Genomic DNA, 14,425 nt, shown 5'->3' on the forward strand with positions numbered 1-14,425 from the left:
TTACTACCTGATAAGCATGCCTACTGTAGTACCCATATCAGTGTCATGGCAATGCAACAGTCAGTAGCAGTACACATTTTATTTTGTTGTATGCAGTGACAGTGATATTACACACATATGCAACATGTAAATCCTATTTTCCAGACTACTTGTGACCCATGTTATTACGTCTGTGCCTTTCAGCTGAACATACGCATACATGCACATGCTCAGGGGATACCTCATATAATTTGTGTTCTGTGTCAGTATGGCACACTGTATTTACAGTCTTGCAGCTCAATCATATGTCTCAACCTGTTATACCAGGACTTCTGGGCATTGTTCCACATCACTGGGTGACAAAACAGGGAAATCAATTTTGATAAATATTACTATAGCTGCCATAACACAAGTATATGTGTATGTGACTACAGATCTCTGTCAGAACTGTGAACATTGTACAGTTGAATGTTATTAATTCAATATATCACATGCAGTTTAACACACATATCTGCAACAGTGCTTTACTATGCTCATGCCCTATATAGGTATCCCAGATTTGCAATACAAACATGTATAATACTCATATTCACAGGTAACATATGGATATGGGCAACATCCCATTAACTGGCCTAGCAGTGGCACAGACATGACTGTTTGACAGACACTCTAGAGGTTGCAATATGTGAGCTGTCCTTTCCCAGGGTGTGTCAGGCTCCTCTGCTGTTACCCTACCTATCCACCTCTTAGAGCGTCACATGTGGACAAAGCCTAACATTAGGGGGGATATATAGGGGCAGATCATAGATATGCCTATTACAAACCTATGAAGTTTGTAACATGATACATTTCACATTATCATGATTGTTCTGAAAGTGGTGCTGTCTGAAACTCATGTGTCTGTCATTACTTCCATCTCCAGCTACTTGCCAGACTAATATAGATGTTTGGAGGAATAGAACAAATACTATGATGGCTAAATCTTGACATTCTGTGAAGATCTGCACAGTTGACAGTTATGGCCCACTACAGACAGAGCCAGATGCTATGTCCATAGCATTTGTTCAGCAGGACATCATTACAGCAAGTGTTGATGGCACATATACATCTTTTATAATCATCTATCCCATTATTACAGACCAAGTACTACATTCAATTACATGCTTACATGTTTCACATACCTGGTTTATTTTTTATGTTCCTTCTGTGTACAAGTTGTCTTCTTGCTTCTTATTTTTTTAGGTTTTGTTTATGTTGTTTCTAATTTTTTTTGTCTCTCTCTCTCTCTCTCTACTACTGGGATCGAGCTGGTTTGAATAGGTTGCAGCATGGCTTTTCTGGTGATGCTCATGTTCAGGTGATGGCATCTGCACCAATTGCTGTTCCACACTTGCTAATTGCATGCAGGCAGCTGTGTAGTTCTTCCAATTGCCAATGTCATAGCAACCCACTACTATAAATAACTACATCATGTGGGCATTGTCCCTTTACCTTGCCTGTATGGAAGACATCCTTCATGTGTGGGGGCAGCATTGTTACAGACAGCAGATAGGAATACCTCTTATAAGACTTGTGGACACAAGCCAACTACATGTTTGCATAAGGTTCCAGACCTAGGACAGTGTGTGAGTATTGCTGTTATATGCAATGAATACTGCTAGTGTTACAGGGTTTGTATGTACATGCTAGCATAGCTCTCAACTGTGGGGCTATACCACATGGTGGCCAGAGGATTGGCTGTTATGTTTTGTCTGTTCCCCACACAGGTCTTGTCCTTGACAAATCAGTGTCATTCTCTCTGTTGATTGCTATCAGTACATGGCAATATCCATTTGTGTTTCTGACTTCATATTCCTCAGTAAGGGTATGTTGCAACCAATCCTGTAACACCAGCAACTTTCACAGTGTATAACAGCGATATTTCAAATATGGTCCAATGTTTTAGCCTCTGTCCTCCACCTATATACCAGGCTTTGTCCAGATGTCATGCAGTAAGAGATTGATAGGTATGGTCTATAATTATTTAGTGATGACATTCTTGCTATCATTCCAGTGATGTTGTGGACTCCCACACAAGTTGTGGGGAAAGATGCATATATATGAGGGCTACAGCTGGACAACATGTGTGACCATGTAAAGTCAAGATGTCAGTGGATAGAGAACACTGTAGCTCAACTGTACAGATTTCCATAGAATGTCCAGATTTTTGGCTCATATTTTTGGCCTGTCCCCCTTTTTACCTGGCAAATCACTGGGATGATCTCAGGATTGTAGTCACTAAGTAATGACATACAATTGAGTTTCAGACTTCAAATCCTTCAGAAAATGTATATTAAAACAAATCAACTTTCTAAGTTTATAAGAGCAATATTTAAAATATGTCCCTATTTGTACCCCCATTTTGTCAAGTTTTGCACAGATTTATTGCATTAAGAGGTGGAGAGGTAGTGTTATATGCCCTTGTAAGAAATTTTATGGGGAGGGGAATTAAATGTTTTAAACCTAGGCTGTTAGAACATATGAAGAATATCAGTAATAAGAAGCATAAAGGTATAAAGGTATATGGCTGTATATTTTCATACATTTCACCATGGGACAGTGGTGGGCTAGAACTTACTGCTTTGCACACGGTTCTGTTTGTCAGTGTGATAGCACCATTTTAAGTTAAGCATTGTTATGTAATGGATACATTTACATTGTGACAATTGACACTTTTCCGGGTTTAATAGAGAGTATAAATGGAGGCTGTTGATCTACATCTGTAATTAAGTGTTGATTGATTCTTGTCTTCAAGGCAAGTGTGTTTTTTTTTTACTGTTGTACAACTTGAAGGCTTTAGCCAAGACAGCAAAGCATGTTCTTTTCTGCAGATTACTGTATCATATGTTCTCTTTGAGAGTTGCATTAATCAGTTATGTACTTCAAACACCAAAATGCTATAAGAAATCAAACAACCAAAATAGTACACAAATAAACATTTATATGTATGCAAAATGTGTGGTGTCATGTCCTTTGCATTGTGTGTGGGTATATGTTTTCATGAATGATTCTCATTTGTAGGAAAGAATCAGACCCTGGCCATTTGAAAGGTGGCAACTGTACGTATAATGACTGTTTGATATTCTTTCCACCCTCTATATATACTCTCTCTCTCCCTCTCTCTCTCTCTCTCTTTATATATATATATATATATATATATATATATATATATGTGTGTGTGTGTGTGTGTGTGTGTGTGTGTGTGTATATGTATCATTAGAATGTTTAGTACTTCCACATTGTACATTCTTTATGGTAGACTGACTGTTCTGCATGGTATGTTAGAGAAATCATCCCAACATCTTACAGCTCAGATGGCTTAGTGGTAACGTGTTGTGGCTATGGTGTGCAAGGTCCTGGAGTCAAGACATGCAAGGGCTGGTTATTTTGTTGCAAGGCAAAACAGTTCAGCTGTGGAGGAAGGAATAAGGGCAATAATTACAAGAGGCCCCTAGTTTATATATATATATATATATATATATATATATATATATATATACATATATGAATACATTTTCCCTACTGTTGAATGACTGTGCTGAATGATATGTTTGAGAAAACATCAAACATATCTATGGCTTAGTGGTAAATTGCTGTGGAGAAGGTGTGCAGTGTCCTGGCTTTAAGACATGTAAGGGTCGATTATTTGGCTGCTGGGCAGAACAAGGGCTGTTGGATACAGAGTGATTAAGGCACTTTTAAGCAGGTGTAAGCGTGTTTGTGCAGCGGTAAGCAATGCTGACTTCCGGTTAAATATGCTTACAGACAGTTAGCCTTAAAAGTGCTTAATCTGTGTAGGCATTGCTTAGCACTGCATAAACAGGCTTAATCCTGGTTACTACTGCTGAAAAAAAGCTTACTCCCACTTACCCCCATGCTAATTGCTTTAAAAGAAGAGAAGAAAATGGTGAAAAAGGGGGCATGCAGAGGGAAAGACAATAGGGAAAGTAGCTAGGAATGTGCAGGACGTGTGTAGGGAAGGTCCATAGCTGTCCATTTCTTCTACAGCAACAGCTGTGCATATATACTGAATTTGGAGGTAGATTTGGATATTCAAACCCCTGAGAGAGGGGTGAGGGCAACAATAATGTGTTGTGAAGCCAGTCAGACCAGATTACATGTGTCCAGTGGACACATGTGAAATGGGCAGCTATGTATGGGGTGACATTTTTGGGGGGAACAGATTGCCCTTTTTTATTTTTTTAAGGTGAGAGTGGGATGTTGGGAAGGATAGTAGGTATATTTGGGGAGGTAGGTTGGATAGGTAGACAGACAAGACAGTATACAGGAGTAGTATATGACACATGTGGGGGTAAACAGTGGGACTGAGGTCCCCACCCATAGACAGTCACCACTGCACTCTCATGGCCCCAAAATTACTTAGTGACTACAATTCTGAGATCATTCCCAAAATTGGCTGTGCCTGGGGCTGAGCAGGAGGGGCAGACTGACCCTCTAATTACACCACTTGGCCCTCAAGCTGGTGTAGCAGATCTCCAAACTCCTTTTGGAGCTTGCTATGCACCAATCCCCAGACCTGGCTTCAGGTGACAGTATCCTGTCTGCTCCTTCTCCCGGGGGGACGAGCTCCATCCACTGCGGCAGTTCCACCCAAATGTGGTGCAGGGCCAGCAGATGAAGAGGTCCCAGGGTGGGTCCCAAATGTGCTGGGGCCTGGTGCCACAACCAGATGAGGTGGGGGAGGTGGGTCCGCTGGGACCAGCCTTCCCAAACATGCTATGGTGTTGCAGTTTTAGGACATATGTGGGTTAGTAATAGTCTACACAATCCGGGATTAGTTACAACAGCATGCATAGATGTTCCCATTAATCCAAAACAACAGATTTGGAACAGTTGCATAGTAAACAAAACACATGCATATATGGAACCACAGTGGCCATTACAACGGCATGCAGGTTGCATTGATAGCAACAGACCACCAATGATAGTATTTTAACATGGAGCATTAATAGAAACACATTTCAATATTTGTTGAACAATAGGACATATGTCCCAGCAGTAGGTTTGGTATAAAACATACCCACTGAATTGTGTGTTTACATTATTGTTGCAGATATGGTGGGGGGAGAGATGTCAATTAACAACTTGTATATCCCTGCAGTACTTATAACTGTAATGATCATTGCTTTAATCATTACTCTACAGGTATTATTACAATACCCTATGGCCTTGGTTTGTACACAGTGTATACTTCAACAATCATATAGCTACATTCTATTTCATTTACCTGGCAGGCCTGTGGGGGGAATGTTTGTTAACACTACCTGACTGTTTCTACACATATTCCCAACTTCCTAGCTAAAATTATGCATACAGCTTACTACCACTCCCGGGATTCGAACCATGGCTGTGTCTGCTAAAAATACAACACTTTGTGTCTCATCAGAGTGAGTTATTTAGAAACTGCTGTCTTTTTCTTCAGTGTTTTCTAAGTCTCTCTTGGTTGTACAAGCTGACCTTGTAATTACAACATTCTTATACAGACATTCCTAGACATATTTTTTATGTAGCACAGTGTGAGAAACAGTTGACACAACAGTAGTATTCAGATATCAGATCTTGATGAATGCACCATGTCAGGCCATACAATACCAGAGTAAACACAACCAGTCCAGGATTTAAAACTTTATTGCCAGGCAGTTACATTTCTATTTAAATATGATCTGTATGGGACTATTACTGTCATATTGTCTGCTTTATTCAGTAGAAGCCATGCACATTTTTTATACTGCTGGGTGCCATTTTAGTCCTTTATATTTATTTGGTATGACTACTACAAGCAGGATTGTTACTCACCAGCCTCACAATGCAGCCTTTGCAACCTGCTGGCATGGGCTTCTTGGTTCACAGCCTACTCAGCTGGAGATGTAATGAAAATAGAGAAACATTTATGCATACCTATCCATCACATACATAGGCTGGACTTTGGTAAACAGTTATTGCTATGAATACTTACACACTACTGGGACATCTCCCCTCTCTCTTGCTTCTTGGACCCACTGTTCCAGGAGCACCCTCTTCCTCCGTTTCAAGTCGGCATATTGGTGCTGAACCTGCTCACCAGTCCAAGGGATACCAGTGGCACTAGTGAGATCACAGGCGAGACTTTCCCAGGCTTCCTCTTTATATTGGGAGCCCTGGTACTGGTCCTGCAGCAGTCTTACATCATGTTTTTTTTACTAGGAGTCCTACCATGACCTTGTACTCCAGTATGCCCCAGTGCTGCGCCCGAAAGCGCATGCCCTCTCCAACACCTAATACTGCCTACAGTGGAGAGCTATAACCAGTTATGAGCGGTATTCATGCCTGTGGTGTATAAATACAGCCGATTTCCCACCCTTTGCCATGATTGGACAGTTTTGAAATTGCTGACCTAAGCTAAACTATGGGCAAACCCGCTTAGCTAAGGTTGGGAGTGCTTAAAGGGGCAGGTTCAGCATTGTTTACCAATGGTAAAATCCACTTAGCTGGGCTATTCATTGCTTAGTCTTCATATGTACACAATGCTTACACCCGGTCAGCATAGTTTTGCAATGCTTAGCATTGCTTATGTTTTATTATATTGGTCTACCACCTGTATGGGATTGATTCATCATTCATTACATAATATAGATTTACCTACCTTCCCTGACATCCCCCAATGTGTTGTAATTAATTTATTCTTGTGTGACTATACTCTATGGGACACTTGTGTTTATATGGGGGTTTCACTACTTTATTACACTGGCACCTCACATCTGGGCCTAATAAACTACCCTGGTTGAGAAAAATAAGTTACTTCCTACATAAATATACAAATAAATTAAAATTGTAATGTTTGCACATACAAAATGGAAATGGCTTTGGTGAGGCTCGAACCGTGAATGATTAAATGCAAAACATACAGTGTAACTGCTACACTATTGCACTTATGCTTATGCTGGATGTCTATTGCATTTGAACTTATCTTGCCATTTCAGCTGGGCTAAGCCTAGCTAAGGAGCGGGCACACCCGCTCAGCTATGCTTAAACTTTATTGCATATGTCAAAAAAATATTTATTTGTTGTGTTTTTTAAATTTTTACCCTTCAGAATATCCATGCTAATACTGAACCTGTTATCCTGTTATTCTATCAACTTTCTGGCTTTGTAGGGATGATTGTCCCTTATGGATTTGTCCAGATTCCTTACTCTGACAGGTTGGGAGGTGTGCGCTATGTGCTTATGCTAAACCTGTTATTCTATCAACTTTATGGTTTGGTAGGGACGATTGTCCCTTATGGCTTTGTCCAGATTTCTTACCCTGATGGATTGGGGGTATACCAAGGGTTCTTGCTTGTTTTAAATTGCCGAATAGCAATTCTGAAGTGCAGGGGGCATGTGTATTGTGAGAGCTCTGATCTCAGACACACGCCCTGTTTTCATACACAGAACCATGTCTGTTTTACAGCACAGCAGCGCGTCTTCATACATATGCATGGCATGCTGCTGTGTTGCACAGGAACGGTCCCTGCCATCCAGGAATAAGTTATTCCTGCACAGCTGTTTGCTGAATCCAGGGGGCTGTCTTTTGTATATTTTAAGTGAGATTCGTGGCTCCCAAACATCTAGCATGGAACAGATGAATGGGTACAAACAATAATTAAAGCAGATTATGTCAAAAGAGGTTGTTTCAGTGCAAATAATTCACAGCTGAAGAATCAGTAGCATATTTAAGGCATGGATACTTTTCAGAATATGAAAAATTAAGTATTTTATTTAGTTAAACACTTACTCTTTATATATTTATATATGTCTGATTGTATATATTTTAACCAAGTCGGTAGAGCGGTCTTAGACTTTTCTCAGCTAGAGCAAGAGCCTAATAACAAATATTACATATAACATCAAAAATAATTGATCACACAGAATTCATGTACAGACATGAATAACAGGAAGATATATCAAACCATAAAAATCTTAATAAAGCTATGTCAAACAAATATAGCAATGTTTTTTAGTGGTGAAATGCAGTAAGTTGAAGTAATGGAACAAAAAAATGGGAAAAGTAAGGGATGAAGTAGCTGGAATGAATATTAACAAAGATTTTGGTGAGATAATGTTTGTTGGGGTTTCAGGCATTTGGTCACAGACTGGACATCTCCAGTCAACTCAATAATATTAAAGATTCTTGGCTGTTCCTCATTTCAAACATTTATTCTCAGTGGTCTCCTCAGTCTAGCAACATTAACTGTGTAAGACAGAATCCTGTAAGAATAAATCTGAAAAGCCTGTTATAACAAATGCAGTTTAATACTACTGCCTCAAACACCAAGAGTTTGTCTTTTTTAAATGTCACCAATCGTACTGAGTACAAGGGCTCTATAGGTTTCTGTTTTCATTTACATCACTGCTACATATGATCAGCTGGGGACCCTGTGAGATTAAAGGCATTAGAACACTGGTATGACAGAACAACTTAAGGCTTCAAATAATTACTCTTTAGGTAGTCTGTAAGTATCACTGAGGAAAGCTGCATGGTCTCAGTGAGTATTCACCACAAACTCCTCAAATGCAAACACCCAGGAGATATGTGATCTAAGAAGATATTTATTTTACATTTTATTTTTTTTTATTTTACATTTGTTGACCGGGCTAGTCCAGCTGGATATATGTCCATTTTCAGTAGAGGCCCGGGGAGAAAAGCTCCACACATAACATTAGCAATACAGATAGACAAATTGTTAATAAAGACTTACACATAAAATATACATTTAAATCAATTTGTAGTCAAAATCAGCATACATTAAAGGAACTCAACAATTTAAACTCATACACAATGTTCTGTCGACTTCAAAGCAAGGTTACCTAAAGCAAAAGGTAATGCAGTAAGGCATCAGCCAAGCAGATTACAGTAATAGCTCGAAGGGAAGGGAAGTGGAAGGAGTATGAAGGAAAGAAAAGATAAGGCACAAGGCCAGAATCATAAGAAAGAGAGGAGAAGAAAAAAGACAGTCAAGATGAGGTGGGAGAGATAGTAGATGTATGCTCCAATAGTGTATATGCATGAATGTCCATCCTCCCCACAGCAGTGCATACATCTCACCCACTGATTGGCATATACTGTTCTTCTATATGTAATATTTGTTATTAGGCTCTTGCTCTAGCTGAGAAAAGTCTAAGACCGCTCTACCGACTTGGTTAAAATATATACAATCAGACATATATAAATATATAAAGAGTAAGATAATTGGTGACCATCTGATAGTTTACCCATTGAATGTAAGAATATAGTGTTTATTTCTCTGGAAGCTAGCTCCTTCCCTGCAGACACAGTAAAGCTCTTCCACTTTCAGTGCAAGCTGATAAGCAACACCAGAGAGACAAAGACAGTTTGAGCATTATTTACACTCAGAATGAAAGTGTCAAGGTATGCAGAAGAAAGTTCAGGAAAACACTTGGCATTTAGAAAAGTATACATAGAAGAACAGTATATGCCAATCAGTGGGTGAGATGTATGCACTGCTGTGGGGAGGATGGACATTCATGCAGCTTGTGGACCAAATTGCTTACTGGCTCACAGCTCAGGGGTTCGGCTTTTAGTCCTGATGTCTGGAGAGAATCAGTTGATTGGCTGCTTTTGCCCTCAACCCCCCCCCCAACCATCTCTCTCTCTCTCTATATATATATATATATATATATATATATAGTTGTGGCCAGGGCATTGCTTAAAAGGGTTAGTTCACTCTTCTTTTTAATAAATATCTACATCTACAATAGATTTACTAGTGAAGTAGGAGTATCCAATTCTGATCACAGGATCAGTGTGATAAATGATGAAAATGAGCAGAACTGCTATCAGAAGATGCATTTTTGTACCATTATTGGAACTGCAATAGAACTGTGCTATCACTATAAGCACTATTGGAAACGCATGCCTGCAACAGCGCTACTCTGTCACTATAAGCATTATTCAAACTGAATGCCTGCAACAGAACTGCACTATTACTATAAGCATTATTAAAAATGCATGCCTGCAAAAGAGCTACTCTATCACTATAAGCATTATTGAAACTGCATGCCTGCAACAGAACTGCACTGTTACTATAAGCATTATTGAAAGTGCATGCCTGCATCAGAGCTACTCTATCACTATAATCATTATTGAAACTGCATGCCTGCAACAGAACTGCACTGTTACTATAAGCATTATTGGATCTGTACACCTGCAAGAGAGCTGCGCTATTATTATAAGCTAGTCGATCTGATTCTTCTGTTGATGGGATGGCAGGGTATATTCCATACAACCTGACAGTTTATCGTCACATATATTTAATTGAATCTAGGCAACTGGCTTCCTCTAGCTGTCATTGCCCTATCCACTTATGTTGTTACTATTGCTATCTTTCTTTTTAGTTTTATATGATGTCTGTCAGTATCTTAGCCCTATGCACTACACCATCTAAATAATACCACAGAATCATAGTAACTGCAAAAGCTCTGTATATTCTTCACTATAATCCCCAATTCTGATCATTCATTCATCTTCTTATATCCAGTGTTACATTCTGATTTTTTAATTTATTATCCTTGCATTTTTTCAGTTGTTTCACCTTTGGCCCCACCACATACCACTAAAATGATTACTTGTATGCCAAAGACTCATAGAAAATGACTTTCTCCTAACAATGTTAACAAAATTATATATCTCATAACTACTGCAATGTCCACAGCAGAGGATTAAAACCAGGTGATAACCCAAACAAGTGATAGAACAGCATATAGAGGCTCATGATCAGGTTCCAGATCATAATGATGACATTATGTGCTCGATTCATACATGTCAAAACATTCACGTCTAGTGTGAGACCCAATCAAACTCTTAGTAGTGTATGGAGTTGTATCTACTCCATGTACAATCAATTAATAAAGAAAAAATGTGGTGTGTTTTATAGGTTTTGAAAAACAGTAAAGCACTTAGCGAGTGCTGTAGCATAGACAGCAAGACAGGAAAAAATCAGAGACAGTTTTTAAACACTGCCATAATTTAAATAACATCTGGAAACTTCTGTGAACATAGGAGGAAAGATATCCAGGGCCAAGGGAATGTCCATTATTTGAGATCAGACTGTAACAGCACAGAGGGGTGTGTGCAACAATTGTTACACAACCTACAGTAGAGCATAACAGGTTTATTTTTTTTCCTTATTTGGAGCTTAATCATGGTGCTCTCTACAATGCAGCATTGTTTTAACACAGTAATCAAAGGCAGTAACAAATGGATGTGCCTAACTGTTAAATGGTAAGACTGAAAACTGTGCCTAACTGTTAAAGGGTAAGACTGGAAACTGTTGTCCAGAAATGCAAGGTCTCACTACAGGCAATGCTTCAAGTATAGCAACATTATGCAACACTGGAAGTACAGGCAGTTAAAGGCTATGCAGCAAACCTACAATAACTGGCAATATGCAGTGAGTGTAGTGTGAATGAAAGCACATATTGGTCATGGAAAGCACATAAAGAGTTATGATTGGGTCTTTGAGGCTGCAAAATTATGTACTTGAGAGATGGATGTTAAAGGAAAACTCTACATTAGAACTAAAAAGACTAAAACAACGGTACATAAAAACAAAACAATTCTCGCTGCCTTAAATTTTCACAGAAACTCATAGTTTTTTATAACATAGAAATAAAAGAACTAGTGCTTTTACCCCATCACACATTTGGGCTTCATCAGAGTAACCCTATTAAAAAACACCAACAATTTATAGTCCAAACATTAGCCACATGATCTAACACAATTCCACTAAACCAATTAAACCAGCAGCAAAAGAGTTCTATTAAAGAAACAGGACCTATTACTAAACAATGTATCTAGTGAAGACTAAATAAAAACTAATTTAAGTTAAAGACCACACAAGACCAATATATATTTACTTATCCCTGTAAATATGTATATTAATGCACACCTAAGTTAAATAAGGCTTGAACTGTCAATAAAATGTATATAATAAGAATGCTGTATACATTTTTGCTGAATAGTTATATTTAAAAAAAAGAAATACTTATAATAAATAATTAAAATAAAAAAACTCTTTAAAATTTTCAACTAAAACTTCACCACCCAGATATAAAATACTCAACTATAAAATGCTCAATGATAAACAGAAATCATTTATCCCAGGCCATTGCATGACATTAAGTTTCCATTGCCATACTGTTTCCCTATATTGAAATACATTTTTAAAATCACCACCTCTTACATCCACTCTTACCCTATTAATAATAAAAAATAAAAACCTTTTGAAATTTACACATACATTAGAATGCATATACAGGGCATTGGTAGTTTTTCTATTCTTAATGTTCCTTATATGTTTTGTTATTTATTCATTTAACTTTCTAATGGTTTTACCCACATTGAAAGATTCACGTGCTGTACTAGTTGCTGCATAAACCACCATTTTTGTACACCAGTTACACCATCCAGGGCATGAAATACTTCTATCATAACCTGGTCTTCAAACATACGGTCCATCATTAATATACTTACAGTACTTGCAAAAACCACACTTATACATTTTAGATTTTAACTTGTAAATTCTAGCAAGACTTTGGGTGTCAAACTAACCTTTCAAGTTCATAACCATACTAAATGTAGTCAATGGTTTGTCAGCTAACTTAACCTTGAGATCAGAAGGCAACAGTAAATTCCAATATGTATTAAGTATAGTTAGGACTGATGGCATGGTTATATTGAATTGACTCAGTACCAAAGTGTTTGGGCCATTAATCTCATGAAAATTAGACCCTACTTTCAAAATAGTGGCAAATCTGGTTCATGATTCTTTAAAATTTCATATCTAACCTTAAGAAGCATATGTAATGGATGACCCCTATCTTTGAACATGCCTATCAAGGTGGCCAATTCTTCCAAAAATTTTAAATCATCACTGACCAACCTTAACAGTCTCACTATCTGGACCTTTACTACACTTTTCTTCTGATGGGGAAGGTGGCAACTCTCGAAGTGCAGTAAAGTAGTTGAACAGGTCTTTTTATGAAATATATTAGAAGACAAATTCCCTATTCCAAAATCTTTATAAACAAAAATATCACGAAAATCTATACCTTCATCTTGTACCTTATCTATAAACTTAAAAAAAAATTGTGGTACAATTCAAGTTTTCTATAAGTTCTTATATCTTGCTGATATCTCACGGACATTTCCTTTCCATAAAATCGATATATCATCCAAGAATTGGATTTTACTGCTCGAGTATCAGCATCTAATGAGTGTGGTTTGTTGCATACTCATCCTTCTTCTTTGGAACAGTTAACTAAGAAGTGTAAAATACTTCAACTGTACAATTTATTTTTGTCTAAGTCCTTAGTATTAAATCAGGTACTGAGGGGACTTCGTATCTGGAAGTATCAGAAGGGAACCAAACCAAATTCTTTGATGCACAGAGAACTCATGGAGTTTTTTGATAGAATAGGTATGGACATTATTTTGATAAGAGTCAATGATCGTAAGTGTTAAAACTGCAAAATGAAATTTAAAGAGCTAAAAAGTAGTGTTACTAATGATTTGTTGTTTCAAGTGAATGTTGAGAAATATCATAACATTTTTATGGGGTTTGATACATTTGTTTCTGAGAACTGAGAAAGGAAGCAAAGGAAGTTGCTAAGGGATTCTAAGGAATATGCTGAGAAATGTTTATGTCCGGCACCTGTACAAATACTGGGTACTTTTCTGACAATGACTTAAGAACTGGCCATGCTGAATCTAATTTAAGTGCAGGAGTTGAAGGTTCTAATGAGGTTAACACTTCACCCCATGATGATTTTTGTGAAGTTTCCTCCCATGAGGTATTTGGATAGATTAATAAACCAAAATCAACAAGCCCAGGATGTATGGAAGGGGAGGATAGCCCCATAACAACAAACAAGGAAGGGTAGGAACAAATACAACTAGAAGAACTTCAAGCTAAGATGTCATTAACCAGATGTTCAGCATTTCTGTTATGAAGGTTTTCATGTACCTAATTTTAGTGATTTAGAAATTTAACCTGATCACCTTTCTTTGTTTAAAAAAAGTTTTACTTTTGTGCCCATGTTTAAGATGGACATTTCGAGACTGTTAATTAATTTAAAAAATGTATTTATTTATTTATTTACATTTGTTGACCGGAAGAGAAACAAAAATGTTTACTAGGCAGCTTAACTTGTGTGTATATTTTGACAATTCAAATGATGTTTTAAATGATAAACACATTCTTAAAAGGAAAAGTATTTTTATACCATCTACATACTAATCCTTCACCTCTTTGTACAAATGTGTGAAGGGGAATTTAGGCAGTTAATTAAGACTCAACTACACTATAAAGAGAGCCCAACACCTGGTGAACGAGAATGCCTCAAACAT

Source organism: Protopterus annectens, chromosome 7.part0, assembly GCF_019279795.1.
Source record: "Protopterus annectens isolate FY-2018-M chromosome 7.part0, PAN1.0, whole genome shotgun sequence".
NCBI lineage: Eukaryota > Metazoa > Chordata > Ceratodontiformes > Protopteridae > Protopterus > Protopterus annectens.